Raw genomic sequence first — 22,018 nt, forward strand, 5'->3', positions numbered from 1 at the left:
GGTTCATGGATACCATTCTGCGTGGCCTAAAATGGAACGTCTGTATGTGCTACCTAGATGACATCGTGATCTTTGGGCGCACATTTCGTGAGCACAACGAACGCGTGGACATTGTTCTGGAATGCATTAGAAACGCTGGCCTTGTTCTTAATTCGAAGAAGTGTCATTTCGGCGAGCGACAAACCTTAGTACTTGGGCACCTTGTGAACAAAGATGGGATCAGGCCTGACCCGAGCAAGACAGCAGCTGTGAAAGCGTGCAAACCACCTCGCTCAACGAAAGAGCTTCGCAGCTTCCTAGGCCTGTGCTCGTACTTTCGCCGATTTATTCCCGCATTCGCCGACGTTGCCTTCCCCTTGACCAGTCTGCTACGTCAAGGTACTAGCTTTGAATGGACACATGACTGTGAGACGTCTTTCAACCAACTCAAGTTCTTACTCACATCGCAGCCCATTCTCCGACACTTCGACCCTTCGGCGCCGACCGAAGTTCATACTGACGCCAGTGGCATTGGTATAGGTGCAGTTCTAGTACAACGACACAGTGGAAAGGAACATGTCATTGCGTATGCCAGCAGAACTTTAAGTAAACCAGAACGGAATTACACAGTGACTGAGCAAGAATGTTTGGCACTCGTCTTCGCTGTACAGCGATTCCGTTCATACCTGTACGGTCGTCCCTTCCAAGTGGTCACAGACCATCATTCCTTGTGCTGGCTTGTAAGCCTCCGAGACCCATCTGGCCGCCTGGCACGCTGGGCCCTCCGCTTGCAAGAGTATGACTTCACGGTGTCATACAAGAGTGGCAGGAAGCACGCTGACGCTGACTGCCTTTCGCGGATGCCGCTTACTACAACACTTTGCGATGCCGACAATTTCGATCACCTAATTGCGTCAGTGACTCCAGTATTCCCGGACAAGACCACCTTTGAAAATGAACAGCGGAAGGATGTCAGCTTGGAGCCATTATTTGCTGAAGCACGAGCGTCCACTTTGGCCGGACGCTTTTGCGTTCGTGAAGGATTACTTTACAAGAGGACCTTCTCGGCCACGGGTTCCCGCTTCTTGCTGGTGGTGCCGCACACACTCCGTTCCTCCATTCTGCGCGCCATGCACGACGACGCAACTTCGGGTCACCTGGGAATGACGCGAACACTCCTTCGTACCCAGGAGCGATTTTACTGGCCACGCATGCGCCAGTCAGTTGAGCAGTACGTGGCCAGTTGCACTCAATGCCAGACGCACAAATCAGTCACGACTGCTCCGGCTGGACTTCTACAGCCTGTGACGCCTCCCAGCACTCCCTTTGAGCAAGTTGGCATTGACCTCGTGGGCCCTTTTCCACGCTCGGCAAAAGGCAACCGTTGGATTGTAGTGTGCGCCGATTACCTGACCCGCTACTGCGAAACGGCCGCCCTGCCATCTGCGACTGCTGGCGAAGTATCCTCCTTTCTCCTGCACTCTATCATACTGCGCCACGGACCTCCTCGCGTCATAATAAGCGACCGCGGCCGTCAGTTTACGGCAGACGTTGTTGAGGAACTGCTCCGTATGTGTGGCTCGGAACTTCGTCATTCGACACCTTACCATCCACAGACGAATGGCCTTACTGAACGAACGAACCGCACACTGGTGAATATGCTTTCAATGTACGTGGCGTCCAATCACAAGAACTGGGACGACGTCTTACCGTTCATCACGTATGCCTTCAACACTGCCCAACACGAAACCACCGGCCACAGCCCTTTCTTCCTTCTTTACGTTCGACCCCCTCGTTATACCCTGGACACTATCTTTTCGTTTTATGACAATGACGATCCTTCATTAGCTGAAACACTATGCCTTGCAGAAGAAACTCGGCGTCTTGCCCGCCTGCGTACTATAGCATCGCAAGACCGCTCAAAGCTCCGCTACGACAGCAAGCACCGCCACGTCACATATGAACCGGGAGACCTTGTAATGGTGTGGAAGCCTATCCGCAAGCGTGGCTTGTCCACAAAACTTCTCGCCCACTACACTGGCCCATTCGTTGTCCTTGAGCGCCTCAGTGCAGTAGATTATAAAATAGCACGACTGACAGCTAGTGGGAGACGATCAACCAAGACCGAGGTTACCCATGTGGCTCGCCTCAAAGCTTTTAGACTGCGGGACGATGCATGAAACGCGCGGTGCGCTTCGTCTGCGAAGGGGGAAATATTACGACGTGTATGTGCCGGATTGATAAGAGGGAATAGAAGTGTGGACTTGGGAAGAAGAAGATCTCTCGGCAGTTTTATCCGGTGCGGCCTCGCCATCCCAGCTTCCGTTCAATAAACCCCCGTACCCCTACTTCAGGCGTAACAATATATATATATATATATAGTGGGAGTAATAATTCATTGGGCCAGTTAGTCTTCGTGAAGGTATGGGATATGGCACAACGGGAGCGTTGTCAACAAGGATAAATATATTTATTTCCCAACAGTTTCGGGAGGGGACCTCCCTTCATCAGGGGATGAGTTATACTCATCCCCTGAACTCATCCCCTGATGAAGGGAGGTCCCCTCCCGAAACTGTTGGGAAATAAATATATTTATCCTTGTTGACAACGCTCCCGTTGTGCCATATCCCATATATATATATATATATATATATATATATATATGTGTGTATATATATATGTATATATATATATATATATATATATATATATATATATATATATATATATATATATATATATATATATATATATATATATATAAGGGAAAGAAGTGTATACCTAAGGGCTCGTTTTTCCGTGTTTTGACACAATAATTATGAGATCTAACAGACAGTAATGCCAAGGAATGTAAGGGGAAGTTATTAGAACCATTGGAACGTAAATAGGAAGAAAAAAGAGTGGGTGAAAAAATAACCAACCGTGAGCAGGAATCGAACCTACGACCTTCGAATAACGCATTCGATTCTCTAAACACTGAGCTAGCACAGTGGCCTATATATATATATATATATATATATATATATATATATATATACATACATATATGACGTAAGAAGGCAGGGATGGTTAGGTAGAGCAGATGAGGAAGAAGTGCCTCAGGAATAAACATGGCGTATGAGCCGGGCCACGTTTCCCAGTCATCATAGCATCACACGAGTCGACAGGACGAAGACCTCGTGACCACTTCATCAACCGGCCATTATCATCGAGGACCTCAGCAAGACGCAGTCACCGAACACAGACCACAGAATTGCATCGCCACTGGACACCGTTGCAACCATCATGACGGAACCATCGACTGACCTTCCCATCCCCAAGTACACCGGTGCAGCGGATGGTGGTCCCGTGCAGGACTGGTTATACCTGTTCGAGCTCCACGCTACCGCTGCATCATGCTCGGATTGGGAGATGATCATCAACTTTACTGACTACATCTCCGGTGAGGCTTTTAAATTTTAGTTAACACACATATTAGAAAACGACGAATCGTGGCAAAAGATAAAAGAAGAGATGATCGCCCGTTTTCGTGACTATGATGAGTAATTTCTTATTGCCAACCATCTGCAAACAATCGCACTCGGTCGCCACCGTCAAAAGCACTGCTCACGCATTGGGACACCAAGAATGAATCGGCCTTGGAAACAAGACCGATTAAAGCACCCTCTCACTGAAAGGCAGCAGATCTGTTTGCGGGAAGAGTTTACTCTGCGCAGCCCCGCTGTTTGCAACTGCTCGATCGAAAACCAACCTCTATGCCATCACTGCACCAAATGACTCGTGTTACGGAATCACCCCGTGCACTGTACTTCCGGTCTCGAACACTTGGCCCACCACCTCGTCTTTCGTCATTTGACCTTTTGGTTGCTCACTTCACCCACCTCATGCCTAAAACGCTCACTACGGCCGGAATAGAGCAGAAGAATTCGAAGGGTACTTGACCAAGCCCAGACTCTTCAATGCCGATTCACGCATTAAATGAGCTCAGCTCTTTAGTTTCACAGACTCACCAACATTTACAAGTAATTTTCAAAACATTTACAAAACGTGGTTACCTTTTCCAGAACGCAACAGTCAAACTCGTCCACCAGAGTCGTCATAAAAATCACCTGAATGCTCCCTCAGCCTTGAAGAGTTAGGGGGATTGTGGAACTCCGTCGGGACGTGAAACTGTGAATTCGGCCATTATTTTGTTTAATCTCTTCTTCAATTTGTTATAGTTTGTAACCGGTGGCATCTTTCGGGGGGAGGTGGATTCCTGTGACGTAAGAAGGCAGGGATGGTTAGGAGAAGTAGATGAGAAATAAGTGCCATCGTAACAAACATGGCGTATGAGCCGGGCACGTCTCCCAGTCATATATATATATATATATATATATATATATATATATATGTATTTCGAAGGTCGTAGGTTCGATTCCGGCTCACAGTTGGTAATTTTTGCATCCACTTTTCTTTCTTCTTATTTACATTCCATTGGTTTTAATAACTTCCCCTGTACATTCCTTGGCATTACTGTCTGTTATATCTCATTAATATTGTGTTAAAACACGGAAAAACGAGCCCTTAGGTATACACTTCTTTCCCTTATTTCATTGAACGAGGGTCTCGTACTGGCAGACTTGGTGTGTTTAGGTTGTATAAGAGGGACAATTAATCAGCTGCCCGCTCATAATAAGTTGACGTGCTACGTGACGCCAAACATGCGCATAAGAGTGTTTTCACACTCGTTGTTTGGCTTATAGATGGCGCTGACTGTCGCTCCTACTTCTAAATTCACAGATAAACCCAAAAAAGTAGATGGAGGGAGGGCCGCTGTGATAGCTCAGTGGTTAGAGCATCGAACGCGTAATTCGAAGGTCGTAGGTTCGATTCCATCTCACAGTTGGTAATTTTTTCATCCACTTTTCTTTCTTCTTATTTACATTCCATTGATTTTAATAACTTCCCCTGTACATTCCTTGGCATCACTGTCTGTTATATCTCAATAATATTGTGTTAAAACACGGAAAAACGAGCACTTAGGTATACACTATTTTTCATTATATATATATATATATATATATATATATATATATATATATATATATATATATATATATATATATATATACATATATGTGTGTGTGTGTGTGTGTGTGTGTGTGTGTGTGTGATAAATAAGAGCAGCGGAATCGGGGCTTTGAGCGCGAGGAGCTAGCTGTAAGAGGAAGACGAAGTACAGAATGCAACAATTGCGACCTCTCGGCGCTTCGTCACGAGAATTTGGCGGGGCGCCCGTTTTTGAGCACTCGTTTTGTGACAACTACATTTATGACACCGTTGCTACATATTGCGACCATTTTACTACCTCATAAGTATACCAAAGGTAGTAAATGTATGTCACAGTAAATAGTACTACCTGAGGTTGTAAACATTACTACATGCCTACGTGCATTGAGAGAATGCAACAAAGTACAGAATGCAACAATTGCGACCTCTCGGTGCTTCGTCGCGAGAATTTGGCGGGGCGCCCGTTTTCGAGCGCTCGTTTTGTGACAACTACCGTTATGACACCGTTGCTACATATTGCGACCATTTTACTACCTCATAAGTATACCAAAGGTAGCAAATGTATGTCACAGTAAATAGTACAACCTGAGCTTTTAAACATTACTACATGCCTACGTGCATTGAGAGAGGCGCGCACGGTTCCCCATCAGAGGCGGAGGAGGAGGGGGGCTTGCCGAAGGCTTATAAAACCACACATTTTTATCAATTATTTTCGGCAAAAGCTACAGACAACGATTAGAAATTCGGGAAAGGGCATGAGCCTTGCCCTTCCCCGGCGACGGGGCTGAGCGAAGGTTCATAGGAGCACCCCTTCTCTCTAGCTAAGAACATATATCGCGCACCTTACACTTCCCCCCTCGTAGATAACTAAAGAGAGACCCCCCCCCCCCTTCCCGTGCGCACGACTATGCGTGATTACAGACGTCCACGTCCGCTTCTGCTGTGTAAAGGGAGAGGGTTCGGCCATATCTAGACCCAATGGGCATAGAATCTCTCTCTCTCTTTCTCTCTCTCTCTCTCTATATATATATATATACTACATCTCCCTGCGGCGTATAATTTGTATTTGGTATCTAATTACTTTGATATAAGTACCACATCAGTCGTTGCAATAAAGTCTCGTGTCTATAGGACTGGTACAACAATTGTGTATTTGTAATTCATAATTTATGAATCTTTTGATGGGTATTAGCGCTGTTGTGCACTTGTTTGTTCTGAATTGCGTTCACTGTGTACATAGAATTTCATATTATGACTGTGTACCTTCATTAGCCGTTTCACATTCTTGCGCTTAACAGCCAGAATTTGTTTTTTAAGCAATATATATATATATATATGTACCATACAAATATATTAAGAAAACTTTCTGGTCAGCATTAAAAATTGAGGATGCGCAAATGTGGTGTGCGTCTGCGCGGTTGACACCACTTTACTTGTTTGATGGTGTTTGCCGCCGACCCGCCTATGTGCGCCCGCCGCTGGGTGTTGTCTGATAGCGTCTAGAGGGGTAGGATCGGAGTCAATTTTCAAGTGTGCTTGCACACTGTGTTCGTGTTTTGCGTTCTGCCAGTGCTGCTGATTACAAAGAGTCGCTGTACTCAAGCGAGGACGTGGGGTTCCGTATCGTGGAGCACTCGCCAGGTATGTACAACATTGCTGCTGTCGGTGCTTTGTTATAACTACGTTCGACACGTTTTTCGTATGATGCGCGATAAGTGAGCTTTTCTTTACGTGGCGAGCCCGTTCGCCTGTAGCATTTCATCAGTGTAAAGGCAAAGTTAAGTGAGGCTAAGCGCGGGCGAGTTTTCTTTTGTGTGGACGGTGAAGCATGAAGCGCATGCACACGCAGCAGGAATTTGGTGGCAGATTTCCCCAAGATTGTGGCGGTGTCCTCCTCTGTCGGCAGTTGTATTGGAAGAGGGCCCTGCTCGCGAGTAACCACCATTTTTTAAATATTTCTGGGGTGTTTGTTAGCTTTAGCCGTTGATCATGCGTAGGGCGTATAAGCCTGTTCATATTGTACGCTATTGAAGTGGACGTGTCAAGGCAGTTTCATACGCTGTACGTTCCATTTTAAACATCTACAGTATTGTAATACGTTATGAGTTTTCTAACTGTTATCAGATATTTCGGCGTAATTACAAATCCTTGTCGAATCTCCCCAAGTTGACTAGTACTGTACCTAACATTCACTTTCTTTCCCAGTTATTTATTTGTGAATGGTAATAATGTGAGCTACACAACTGTCTACAAATGTTCTGTACAAAAACATGTGGAGGAAATTTTGCATGATCTCATTCATGCATTACAGTGATGCCAAGAAAGTGTTCCTTTTTGGAAAATGTATTTGTGGCGTACCAAGGAAACCCACATAACCTTAATTTCACACCAAATTTCTTACACAGTATACTGGACAGTCTTGGATCACATATTCAGTATGTTGTCAAGCAGTGTGTTGCACATATTTTTTCCTGGGTCCTGCTTCTGAACAGAAAACCACTTTGTCTGCCTCTTAAAGTGATTCAGACAGTGCAGCAAACCACTGTGCCTGGCGCATTTTATTACCTCATATTTTTTATTGTTAAGCGAAGGCAGATCAAGAAACTGTCCAAATTCGGGCTTGTTGGTGCAGTGTGACGACTGAACCTCGCTCTATGAAACGGGGACACAAAAAGAGGACACCCGACACAAGCGCTAACTTCCAACGTAATGTTTATTATCACTGCTTGCTCACCTATACCACAAGAAGAATAAGGTCACTTGATATGTATGATGAGCACAAATAAATTACTTAGAAAATATTATTCGTTATCACTGAGCATAAATAAGGGTGTGCTGACGAACTAGCACCCCAGTGATGTGGTAGCCTCAGCCTCAATAAACTCTCTAGTAAGCTTGTCAAACATTCTCTTGGTAACTTTGCATGCATTGAATAAAGGTGAGCAGCCACAGTATTTACAATGTATGGCCAGTTAACTTTCTTGGTCATTTTTCACTTTATTACAATGTTCTCAAAATCTATCATTAATGCAGTGGCCCGTCTGTTTAATATACTTTTTACTTCAAGGAAACGAGATACAATAAATAACCCAAATGACGCAGGGAATGAAAACAGTTCGATGCTTCTTATTACAACTTTTGGATTCACCGCCCCAAAGGCTGGCCAACTTCATGGGAGCCGCAAAGACAACTTTTACTTCAGGGCGCTCAGCCAATTTTTATACTTTGTGCGATATATTGCGATGGTATGCTATGGCGTCTAGGTCCTTCAGATTCTCGGCATCATGACGCGCTGTACAGCCTGTGTTGCGAAGCATAGAAAGCAAGCGTTCTGCAACTGAAGTTTGAACGTGTAGAGGACAACCTGCTATGAGAATCAATCTGTCTGATTATGAAAACTTTTGGCAATTTTGTGCTCACAAGATTTGCGTAATGCATTACAGATACAATGTCTGATATTTTTTCTTTTTATTCTTTTGGAGTGAGCTGATTGGTAAGGAAGGACTAGTTTGTTCATGCATGGTTGGTATGCCTAACAAATGTTGTTAGGGTAGAAGGTGAAGAAGACATCGAGGAATTTTATGCCATTGTTTGTAGTTTTTAGGTCAGAGTCAAAGGTTTAAAACACTCAGAAAATTGCACAACTATTTTTACCAAACTTGCCTGGTCTGCTGCTGTGTCGTTAGTTAGCAAAACAAGATAGTCATCGACATACCTTAAAACTTTCTTAATCAATTTCTTCAATCACTGAGCGTATCCTTTATTCAGAAATCATGGCCTTTCTAGATTCAACTGACTTGCTTGGGATGTAAAAATAGTGAAAGTTGGGCTGGTTGATGGTTCATGCTTCTTTCATTGTTCGCAACATATTTTCCGTAAAGGTTTCTCCTGTGAAACTTAGCTAGCTAACTTCCTTCGGGATTTACACTTAAACTAAGCTTGTAATCAACAAACTGACTCCATCTTTTTTAGACTTCGCAAAAGCATTTTATGGAGTGTCATTTCAGCTTCTTCTTTTTAAACTTTCTGGCTCAAAGCATTAATACCAGTGTTCTTATTTTGATTGAAGTCTTTCTAAAGGACCACTCGCAATCGGTTTTTGTTATTGAGCGGATGTCTAACCCTCCTCCAGTAACATCCGGTGTCCCTCATTGTATTAGGCCCTCTATTATTCTTGATCTATATTAACGGTGTACCTTTGCACGTTTCACGTCACATTCGTATGTTTGCCGATGATTGCGTCATTTATCGTAACATTACTAACTCATCTGAGCAGCAATCACTTCAAGATGACCTTAACTCTATTCAAGCATGGTTTAATGAGTGGCTCAATACACTTTACACAATAAAATGCAAATCATTGTCCTTCTTGCTTTGTCAAAGCCCCCTAACTTTCAATTTCATAATCGGTAACGTCGCCTTTGACACGCTACGTTCTTACAGATAGATACCTGGGTGTAACACTGGGTGATCTAACATGGGGCGAACATGTCCTAAACATAATCATGGGTGCTAACAAATCGCTTAGATTTCTAAAACGAATTTTACGTCACGCTCCTAAACATTTAAAACTGCTAGCCTACAAATTCGTCATAAGACCAGAACTTCAGTACGCAGCTGCTATTCGGAGCACGCCTCAGGCATATCTAACGAATTCACTTGAGGCTTTACAGAACCGCGTGGTACGATTTATTCATTCTTTATATTCGTATCATGTCAGTTTGTCATCAGTGAAAGAATATTCATCCCAATCAACGCTTGCACTGTGTCACCGCATTGATACATTAGCCCTGTTTCACAGGCTCTATTACAGTTGAGGTGACCGGTCAGACTTTATCACTACTCCCGCCCGCATATCTCACCACACCGGTCATGCCTTGCAAGTCACCAGACCATGCAGCCGCACTACGACATTCTCCGCCTCCTTCTTCCCACGGGCATTTGCTGAATGAAACGACCTTTCTCACAGCACAGCCACCATTATATGCCCGTCTTTATTTCTGCAAAGTATAACCCATCACCTGTCGTGCAATTAACATATGTGGGTTATTTTACAATTTTTATATACACATATTCTTCACCTATGTAACACCCCCAAGTGGGATTTTGGGGGTAATCAAGTGAAATGAAATGAAATGTTCAATTGATCAAGATGTACGTCGATATATCTGTCACTTCTACTTAAGAATATGTAACTTAAAAGGGGCGCTATGCATGACCCAATCCACATTCCGGCCTTTTGAATAAAAGCCTTGTTATTCCATAAAATGTAGGTCGACTTGAGGTAAAATGATAAGCGTTCGAGAAACTGACTGATATGAACACCACACTCCGTTTGAAATCTAACAGAGCCAAACAAATCTATGCACCCTTCAACTGCAGAAAGCAACAAATCATGCAAAATAGAACAATACAAGTCCTTCCTCATGATCTCTTGCTTGAAGAGTAAATAAATGGCAATGAGAATAATTAAAAAAAATCAATAGAAGGTACGAAAGATACAAGCATGTGCAACATGAATGAGGAATGTTATAAATATATAGCAATACAAAAATACAACAAGTTGCAGCACCAATGAGCTTTAGGTGCACTTTAATGAACATTGGTTAAAATTAAGCTCGAGTGTCCACAATGGTGCACTTCATATTGTGGGCATTTGTTACTTGCATTGTCCTCATCCCTGCATGATCGCAATCACCATCATCCGCTTGTCTCTCTGTCCTCATTGCCACTCTGGTTCATCATCATCGTCATCGTCTGTGTACTGGCTCTGCCCGTTCGTTTTGCGAGGTCTTTCCTCAATTAAACGCTGTCGCAACCCAGACTACCAAGACTTCATACGTGGTGGAGGTGGATTTTCGGTCCTCTTACCTCCCGCAGCCCGCTCTACCTGCTGGAGCTTCGTTCAGGCCGCCGATTGCGCCCACTGTCAGGCAGCATGTCCCAGACCGAGCCTACCGGCGCTCATGTCATCAACCATGCACCGACGCAAGCTGCCCCTCCTATTTACATACACGGACATCAGCGGGCAAGCATGTGCAACATGAATGAGGAATGTTATAAATATATAGCAATACAAAAATACAACAAGTTGCAGCACCAATGAGCTTTAGGTGCACTTTAATGAACATTGGTTAAAATTAAGCTCGAGTGTCCACAATGGTGCACTTCATATTCATAAAACCATCTCATTTATTACGTTTTTAACAGTAGAAAGGTAGGACGAATAACTGAATTGAATAATAATTCTGTTGATATTCACTCATGCAGATATTTAGTCATGCTTATGTTCATCATTTGCTTATTTGATTTTTATTACAGAAAGACTACAGCTCATTGGACCTGAAAGGCAAAGAGCCCCGAAATGCAGTGGAGATCAGCGCAGAGTTTGAAGACTTGACAGTGGAAGTCCTAGATGTCAATGGTGGTGTGACAGCCCTTGTACAGATATATAATACATTTATTGTGCAATATGCACCGCACAACCAGAACAGATTTGGTGTGCCTGAACACTTCTCCGGGCTAAGATGTGCATCAACATTGCCACAAGTGAAATTGTTAATCGCACCTGAGGGAAAAAAAAAACGTGGCGAACGATTGAGGTGCCAGAAAGAGCCAGTTTTGAATAAATCTTTAATTTAAACTCTGTATTTCTTTGTTTTTACTGCCATGCTAAGCATTTCTTAATACGTAATTGGCATGAAACGAATTGGTGCTCATATTTTTATCTAACCTATATTTCAATGAGTTAAGCTGATGTAAGTTCTTTATAAGTAGTAACATGCCGTTTTTTCAATTTAATACACTATTCGGCCAAATTACTGAACTTCATGATTTTGAGTAATGTGCCAAGGTTTGCATCGCCAATCGGCAAATACTAGATTTAACGTAAAAGTTTATATACACATTCTATCCTCCTGCATGTATGATAACAAACTTAGTGACCTTCTTGGTAGTAAACTTACTAGCTTAGCTTACTAACTTTCAATAAGTAGTAACGAACAAGTTACTGTCATGGTAGTAATATTACAAACTTACTTTACTACCTTTCACTAAGTAGTATCAGGAGCCAGTAACCATTAGAGTAGTACATTTACTAAATTTACGTTACTACTTACGGGTAGGTAGTGACTGCAGCTAGTAAATGGTACGGTAGTAACTTTACTACCTTGCTCTTTACTACCTACAAATACTATTTAGGTAGTGATTGTTGTAACAGCAATTCACTAGCTCCAATTTCGTAAGTAGCACCACCTTTGTTTAAGAGTTTAGTAAGTAGCCTGCTCCACGGCCGAACTAGAGTTGCGGCACGCGGGTACTTGTTTGAATTGAGGAGGAAACATGTGCATCCTGATCATGAATAAAACATAGTTGTTTCTGATGAAATAACTTGAAGAGATAAGTATCGGTGACTTATTCTTCAACAAAATTTGCCTTGAATTTGATATTTACTAAACAAAATTAGTGTCAAAACGACGCACTTTGAGCACTATTTGACCAGAGAGTGTTGCCACGTTAAACTAGCTGCGCGTAACCTCCTTGGTTTTAGCAACATTGAGTGAGGGAGTCTTTTGAATGTCCGCTAGATGGCCCTACTTTTATATGAAGAATATATGCTTAAAAGATGCGACATGGCGTTCACTAGGATGACGGACGGATAGACGGTCGCACGAATGGAGAGACAGTCAGATGCACGGAGGACGTATAAACGCACAGGTGGATGGACGCATTAACGGTGGCTTGAAAGGACGCATGAACAGATGCATAGATGAAGGGACGCATGAACGGATGCACGGACGGATGGACGCGCGGACGATCATACAGGCGGACACACGGATGAACGGTAGCAAAACGAACGGACGGCCGGAATCACGGACGGACTGATGGACACTTCGCACCCCTATTCATCATACGCTAATGAATATGCTGCGGTTTTTTCTTTGAAATTTGTTTGTACACCTTCAAAACGTTGCATTCGTAACACAAATGCGTCAGTAGAGGCGTGGCGGACCCTGACATAAAACGCTTTGGTGGAAAAACAAGTCTTTCATGCGTGGCTTATCACCCGCTGTCGCTCATCACCACGCTTACCGATGGAGACAGTCCGAACAGACAGTATACGCCATGCTTTCCCGCTGTGCGAGCCGCGTGCAAGAAATGAACCGGGAGAGAGGTGAATTATTTAGGGAAAGGCTTTTTTGCCGCACTAACGTCAAACCTGTGAAGGGGTAAAGGACGCAGTCTGCTTTTAGTTAACGCACACAGTGCTAACCTTTATTGTTCCACTGTGTATAAGAGAAATCCTACATCAGCACTACAATGCAGGTCAAGATGCAGTGCCAGTGATATTTGTTATGTCACATGTTGTCTCTGGCGGGCGACGCAGCGTTTGCTTAGTCATTGCACGCCTTTCGCTTTCTGTTGCCAGGCGGTGAACGCCGAGACGGGAGCTAGAGAAAGCCAACTCCCTCTTGGTCAGAAAATCCGATCTTGTGCTCAAGCGAATCAACCGTCACGAAGGTAGCAACAGCAGAAGACGACGACGCTACACGCCAACACGATGCGACACAAAGGTCCTTCGCCGCTAAATATAAGGTAGTGGAATACACAAGCATCTGCATATATGTACAAGGTCTATCGTTTGCCTCCCGTATCACAACCATTCTGCATCTTCTGATGCACTAAAAGAGGCAGAAACGACATCGATCTAACGGCTTCCAGCTCATCCACTTCGGGTCCTAGAAAATCACTGCCGGCCTCGATCTCTCCTTTTTGGTTTGTAGCATTTCATGTAGTATAGAGGCTTCGCAAAACAGAAAAGTGAAATAAATCGAGATGCATTGCTCGAGGACAAAATAACTGTGTGTAGATTTATATCTTTCGTATGGCACCACAATCTCGGCAAATGGTGCGGCGGCGGCCTTCAATTTTCTCTAAGTGGGAACGTCGCCGTCGATAGCTAAGAGGGCAGGTCACGGCATCGATCCCACCGTTCCTCCTACATCGTATGCAAAGAACCAAGCAATAACGTTGGTGCTTACGTATATAGCTGTATGTTTCAGCTTACCTCTCCATCGTATTCGATCGTTTTCCAATGCTGTCTATTCCAAGTGCTTCGCTTTTTTCGCGACCTTTACGTCACCTTGTTTTGTATTCACCTCGACGTTCATTTGTTACTGCTCCCATACGAGATGCGGGTCTGTCGGCTGATATTGCCTTCGAGACACAATGGAAGTGCTACTCTAGGACATGCACAAACTGATTAGGAGTATGATGAAATGCACTGAACACCAGTTCATTTCCCGCTATGGGCATATGTATAAGCTTTCCTGGTAGTATCGAAGAAGCAGGAGCCGAATCAATGAGGCTACCAGTTTCTAAAGCTCCCTAAAATATCGCACACTGTAAGGCAAAAACACCCGAAAGAGGAGCAGAAACGAATAAAAGGTCGCAATGAACGGATATACCGTTCATGGGGCAACCACAGAGGAATGCGGGCCGTGTACAAACCACTTAGTTTCCAATGAGATCACCAATAAACGAGTTGTGGTCTGTGTGCAGAGATACGTTCCGTGTGCAAGCTTTTGCGAAGGGACCTAACAATCCCTTTCACCCTTGGGTCAGCCTTAGTACTTGTGTTAGTGTTGGCGTGTTGGCGGTTGCATCGCACTCAAAAGCAGTTCGGCAATGTATATAGAAACTAACTAATGATTCTTTAGATATGCACTTGCGCGTGGGTGAGTTCAGGGCGCTGTTTTAACGTTTCGCCACCCGCATAAGTCAGCTGGTCTCAACTATTTACCACGCCACGCACGCTCTGTTTTCCTGGCGTATCACGGCGCTGCATCGCCCCTGATTGGGCATAGCAGGTGAGAAAAGATGATGATACGTGGGGCTTGACGTCTCAACACCACCACATGATGATGAGAGACGCTGTAGCGGAAGGCTCCGGAAATTTAGAACACCTGGGGTTCTTCAACGTGCACCTAAACCTCTATTGCAGCCGAGAGGAGAGTAGGACATTCGGATCCATAATTTCAACTTGCGGCAGCAATCCGTGTAGGGTAGCGAACCGGTTATCTTGGACTAGTTGACCTTCTTACCTTTACTTCTCTACCATTTATTTTCTCGGCTGCAATGAGCACATTATTCTTTCATAAGAATGTGATCATCGTTAACTATGCCGTACCAGCCACGTGTGCGAATTTCGTTGCTATTTCTGGCAAGCTGGTCGATGTTGTTCTTGATACGACGTGTCCGAAATGTACCGCGAAGCCTGCCTTCCACGTCGCTTTGCCTGTGCTTCTTGACCCCCTGGAAATTGGCAGACTATCGGCCATTGGGACCAATGCTCATCAAGGGTGCTCACCTCTGTCGTGAGCTGCTGCCTCTGGCACACTTGCCACACTAAAAGGAGGCCTCACCGCTCCTCTGTGACCAGTTCAAAGTGCGTTGCACGAAATTCCAGCGAGCTCATTTGTATGTCGTGCAATTGAAGTACGCAGGCGTGGGCTGACGGGGTCTTTAGCAAGCAGACTACAGCTGTGCTTCAGAACTCCGACGAAATTAGTGGCCTTTACAATAGGTTTCCCCGTCGCTTACTCGAAACCAGCTTACCGCCGTTTGGGGTTCCGGCCCTGCCACCACTGGCTCGAGGGTCTCTAGTAGCAGCAGCAGATGATGGTCTCGCAGGAACTTCCAGACAACGCTCGAAGAAACCTCGGCAAATCTGTTGAGCGCGGTGATTCGCATGCTCCTCTAAGTGATGGCTGCGACTGCTGCAATCGAGCTCCTGCGATATGTCGTTCTAAATCTGTCTTTGATCCTTTACATCACACGAATATTATATTTACGCCTTAACATTGATGTGTGCGTTTGCTTCACTTTGCACGTATTTGGCATGAGTGTGCATCTTCATCCTCGCTGTGACGTAATTTATACCTTCTTTTGCAGCAGCTTCACAAAAAGGACTACACGAATTATGACTACGCGGCTTCAACTACATTCTACATATTACAGCTAATTAACCCAAAGAAAGCAGGTACTGCACATGCATAAGCAAACGGAATCTTTTGTTCTTTCACTTTTCTCTTTTATTGTCGCATTTACGGCGAAACCATTCCAGCAAGCGTTATTATTTTTGCGTGATGTTTTCCAAATAACTTCTTGCTGATAGTTCACCATTAATTCTTTCTCAGTGAGCGTATGCTTTGGAGTGTGCACACGAAAATAATTCCCGATCTAACCAGCTTCAATATCACGGGAACATTGAAAAGCTTGCCTGCAAGTCCCCTTCCTGGTTGCGGTTGACGCACAAGAAAGAATACTCTATGCTTAAGCTTGCCGTGTTATGTGCGCGAAAAATGTAGTGTTGAAGTTTCGGCACCCCATTGTACATGTCTTTAAGGTCACACCTTCGGTACTAGAAGTTGTGCACATATTTTTGACAAAAATGACAGCCTACGTTCGATATAATTGTGAAGATGATAATGGGAGGATTGTTTTTTTTACACTGTTTGTAAGTACTACGCATCCAATATGGTGTACAGCAGCTGGTTCATCTTTTTTCTTCCCCCTTGGTTCAACATGCTCCTGTGTCAATGGCCGGTTCTGAAAGCCGCGAACGTAAAAGTATAAACTCTCACTTTCTACTCTGCACGCTCAGCTACAAGAAGGCCTAGCACCCATCTCGTTAACTATAAGGCTTTGTGTCTTTCCCTAAGGCCTCCCTTGAGCAATTGCTGTACCATTTTTATTATCATTTGTCTAGAGTTTGCCTTCGTGACGTCAGAACAAATGTTGAACACCTCTTATTACGCAGACACTTATGGAATCTTTTTGTTATCATCACAAAACTAAATTGCACCGTGTTCCTTGTTAAATGCATTCCCAAATTTTGTTGCTCGCTGTCTGGTAATGGCAGCTCCGCTGAATTCTACACGTAGAGTGCTTATAGTCTGTGTGTTCCGCACGAAGAACAAACGGCTGCAATGTGTTTTCCCTGTTTTTGAACACCCAGAGCATTCGGTTTCAGCGAAAACAAAGATAATCTGGTTTCTTGATGTGGTTGTGGTAGAAGGAAGCTTGTTGCTAGTTATCAGTTTTTATTGGGATAATTTTATTCAGGCAGGGAGTTTTTGCATGAACCAGTTTGTTTTTAAATGCAAAGCATTTTTTAGCGAACTTTGGCGACCTTGGGCGTATCTATCTATCTATCTATCTATCTATCTATCTATCTATCTATCTATCTATCTATCTATCTATCTATCTATCTATCTATCTATCTATCTATCCATCTAGCGGCCAGTGCCTTTGTGATATCGTTGACGGGATTTTATGCCAAATATGATATGACATAAAGGGATGGCACGACAACCACTAATTACTGGTCAGATAAGAACATCGTCAATAATTTCTCAATAATGGTGTAGTTTACACGCCATGAAGATAGTGCTCCTGCAGATGTTCTCTTAACTTCAGATATCTAAAATTATTCTGACGGGACATTTCTGCATGACCAAAAGAAATGAAAACTGGTGACATAAAAATCATTACGTCAATAAGATGTACAGCATAGCTTACATGCTACTACGCGCATTGTTCGCTCATGGCCGTGTCCTTGGCTCGATATGTAGAGATAAAAATCAAGAAGAGCAAATGCTGAAAAGTTGACCTTGTGATCGGTTGGTTTGATACCCTTGATTGATATGTGGGGTTTAACGTCTCAAAACCACCATATGATTATGAGAGACGCTGTAGTGGAGGGCTTCGAAAATTTCGACTACCCGGGGTTCTTTAACGTGCATTAAAATCTGGGCACACGGGCCTACAAGATTTCCGCCTCCATCAGAAATGCAGCCGCGGCAACCGGGACTCAATCCCGTGACCTGCGGGTCAGCAGCCGAGTACCTTAGCAACTAGACAACCATGGCGGAGCTGGTTTGATACCCTGCATCGGGGACAAAGGTAAATGGAGTAAAAATCACGCCCGCTAAAGAGAGCCATGTGCGGTTGCGAAGCAGCGAGCGCTAACACTTACACTGGCGGCAGCGTTGACGCTGGAACTCATCGTGTCATTGCGCAGGAGACAAACCTGGGGAGGAGAAAAACACGCAGTGGTGGAAGGGTATTTCCTACTGGAACATGCCAATCGCTGTTATTAGGCAATGAGGGACAGAAAATTCCGATTTTGACACAGGGACCAGAAGTTTGTTTTATTGAACGCGCACGCTGGCAATTTTCATTCTTCAACTATACGCAAATGAGAAATCTCCCAGCGGCACTACCTTTGAGGGAAATATCCAGTGAATACGGATATTACAATCTACACAGGTGGCACTATGAAAAACGCTGCCACCAGCACTCTTGTCGCCACCGGGTCATACCTGGCTAGTACAACAGCCGTGAGCTAACAAGTGTGCATAGCTTTTCTTCTTTCGTTGGTGTTGAGGCGTGATTGATAGAAAATGAAATAGGTTCGAAGCTTTTCCATCATTTCACCATGACACAAGAAAAGTAAGAAGCCTATTAAATTGAAGGCGAGGAACCTTGCGAAATATATTTCTGTTATTTTGCCATGTTACAAAAACACTCAAACGTAGCATGACGTCGGATTCAAGGCAAGCACTCCAACGTGCGTTCTATAACGCCTAAATGCATCAAACTTGCCCACACAAAATATTGTCAAAGCGATGACGGACATAGAGGAGCAATGTATCTTACGATCAGTGGTGCGATGCTCACTTTCTCAGACCCAATTGAACCCGGTAATTTCCGCGTTTGCAGTTTCGTTCTGCATTCATCTCTTGCTTCGTGGGGCTTAAACAGCTTTATTACGCTTCCTGGCATTATCTGTTGACAATTGTCTTCCGTTTCTATACACTGCGAATGCGGATACTTGTGTGTTCACTTTCTCATCGTACCACAAAAGACGAAACCGAAGCGTCCGAGATAGCTGTGGTAATCACGGAGACCACGAATAAAAAAGTAATTTACTGCCGACATTTAGCGATTTTCTAGTATGTCACACGTGCAAACTTTTCCTTGTTAAAGTCTGAACTTTAAGCCTTCAATGGGTACGTCCGCGATGATGCTTGGTGACAACGACTTCAGAGTATGGGTGGTCGCGGAGAGGGATCATGAGCGCGCACTCGCGCAGCCAATCTGCCTTTAACCATTGCACAGCGCGCACTCCGGTCCGAGTCCTGCTCAAGGTTACCACAGTTTTCTGTCAAGGCTACACTGAACACTAAGAGAAGGTCTACATTATCACACTTTCGCATGTGAGTGGCTGGGAAGAACGCAAGTGATTTGCTTACCCAACACGTTAGAAGTGTGCCGTATCCAGCGCTCTCACCGTTATGCTTCGTACTACAGCTGCGGAAATTGGTAAAACTGGAATACTTCACGTATACCTAAATTTCTAACGCAACATTAGCGTCGAATGAGGCCTTTATTCTTAGCACGCGGAGATGTAGCATCTGTTCTTGATTCCGCGTCGTTCTGGTAAGTGATCCGGAAAGAACTTCATAGTGGCTGGCTTGCACGTCTGACTAGCGAATCTCCAAAATCAAGTCGAGAGAGAGAAACACGTTCTGAGACTAGCAGAGATAAATTTATGGCTATTTTTTCTGAGTGTTCGCAGTGCAAACGCGCTTCATATATACATCAGTGCTTGCTTCACACAGGCTAGTTGCACTTGGTTCCACAGCAAACTGTTAATAGGGATCGGACTATACACTACCCATCGCTCGGACAGATGGCGCTGCATGCTTGCAAAACTCCAGAGTCTGACGTCTATATGTACGAAGAGGAGAGTAAATGGTTGTGCTGCGTGAGCAGTCCTCTATTTATCTATTATTTAATTATTATTTGATTTGCATACACAGATACACAAGTACACAGAATAAAGAGGGAGAAAAACGCAAGCAGATGCTGCCTGCGTCTACGTTGAAAGGTGATTGAAGGAGTGCATAGTAGAGGAGAGATAGAGGGAGGTGGCGTACATGTGCAATATGTGTTCAAACCTAAAACATTCGTTGCATTGAAGTGGCCGTGGGTTGAACGATTGTGAAGATTGTCGAAGGTGGCCTATTCTGAATGTCAAGGGTGAGCATCTTCACCTTGATTACGCCAACTGCAGGAAAAAGACCTCTCGCAAGCTCCGCCAGTCAACTTGGTCCTGTGCTTGCTGCGGCCACTTTATACTCACAAACTTCCTAATCTATTATGTTCACGTAACTTTCTGTCTCCTCCTCACACGTTGCCTCTTCAGCGAATTTAGTCAGTGAACTACCAATAATTACCAGCAGTTATCCTGTCTACGTGCTATATGCCCAGCTCTTGTCAATTACTTCTTCTAGATTTCAACTTTCATATCCTTTTCCCCGGTTTTTGCCCTGACCAATATGCTCTTTTTTTGTCTGTTAAGGATACACGTATCGTGTTCCTTCCATCGCTCACTGCATCGTCCTCAATTTATGCTGAACTCTCTATGTAAGCCTCTCCGGGTTTCTACTACGTGGGTAAGTACCGGCAAGATTCAGCTGTTTTATACCTTCCACTTGAGCGATAGTGGCATTCTGCCAGTCATGATTTGAGAATGCTTTCCGAATAGGCTCTACCGCCTTATTCGTCTGGCTAAATCAATATCGGGGTTCGGCTCCGTAGGTCCTGCCAGTCTTCAGCAGACATACTCTTTTAGAACTTCAAGTGCACTGATACTTATTTGGAAGCAGGTTTCCCAGCGACGTTGTTGCACAATATTTTCATTTTCTGCAGAATAATCTTAACGTCTACTTTTCTGCTGTGCTTGTTTAATTCATTCATAATAAATTGCAATTCGTTCTCTGAGTTACTCAACAACGCAATGTCATCAGCCAAGCGCATTCTACTAAATTACTTTATCATAATGATCCCAAACACTTTCCACTATAGGCCTCTGAAAACTTCCTATAGCACGTGGCAAATACCATAAAAAATTGTATTCTCTTGTCTACACCTTTTTATTGGTATCAGCATTCTGTCGCTTTATTCCAGGATGTTTATACATGTTTCGTCAAAGCCCTAATTCCACAGCGTCTGCATGACTGCTGAAATTTCCACTGAATAATACGCCTTCTTGTAATTTGTGAAGGTTAAATGATACAGTGGTTGGGTGCATTTTGAACATTCATCAACCACCTGACTGGTAGTATGAATGAGGTCGATTGTTTAGTAGCCTGTTCAAAATCCTGCTTGTTTCTTTGATTGATTGAGTTCTAATGTTGTCTAAATTCTGTTAGCAATTACCTATGTATATAGCTTGTACACGAAGAACCGCGAACTGATGGGCCTGTAATTCTTCAAGCACTGGTCGTACCCCTTCTCATGAATCGTAAAGAGGGCGGCTATTTTTTCCAGCAAAATCTGTCCTCCGTCGTTCAGTGGATCTGATGTTACCTGGTCCTCACAAGCAGCTTTGCCTCTTCGCATTCCCAGTAATGCTTTCCTGACTTCTTCTGTCATTACTGGTGGAATGTCATCTCAGTTACTGCTAGTTCTTGCATTAAGATCCTGGTTCTCCTGCGTACTGTGCAGACCTCTGTGAAACTCACCCGCTACTTCAACTATCCTCTCAGTAATGGTAAATACTTAGCCTTTCCTATTCCCTTGGGATAAAATTCCGGCCACGGCAGCCGCTTTTTCGATTGATGCGAAAGTGCATGAGGCCCGTGGGCTTATATTTAGGTGCACTTTAACCCCAGATGGTCAAATTTCCAGAGCGTTTCACTACGGTATCTCTCCTAATCATGAAGTGGTGTTGGGGTGTGAAACCCGAATAATGATTAGCATTATTGCTTGTATATGGAAGGGCCAATATTCTGAATGTTAGTAGGGTACAGCGAGATGTGCTTATGCGAGACGTATGTATTATATCGAAGGCCACCAATTATTATCTTCACAATACTAGTCAAGCCTGTGTTGAAAACATAAATTTCGACATCAC

The 22,018-nt window shown here is 43.9% G+C and overlaps 1 long non-coding RNA gene across 1 annotated transcript in view; it reads left to right on the forward strand.

Annotated features, from left to right (window-relative positions):
- LOC142796333 (uncharacterized) overlaps positions 1–11,674 on the forward strand; it is a 62,424-nt gene extending 50,750 nt beyond the window's left edge. The window contains exon 3 of the long non-coding RNA XR_012893754.1: positions 11,353–11,674. This is a non-coding gene — a long non-coding RNA (uncharacterized LOC142796333). The remainder of the gene's footprint in view (positions 1–11,352) is intronic.
- The last annotated feature ends 10,344 nt before the right edge of the window (positions 11,675–22,018 follow it).

The sequence above is a fragment of the Rhipicephalus microplus genome, chromosome 2, assembly GCF_043290135.1.
Source record: "Rhipicephalus microplus isolate Deutch F79 chromosome 2, USDA_Rmic, whole genome shotgun sequence".
Taxonomy (NCBI): Eukaryota; Metazoa; Arthropoda; class Arachnida; order Ixodida; family Ixodidae; genus Rhipicephalus; species Rhipicephalus microplus.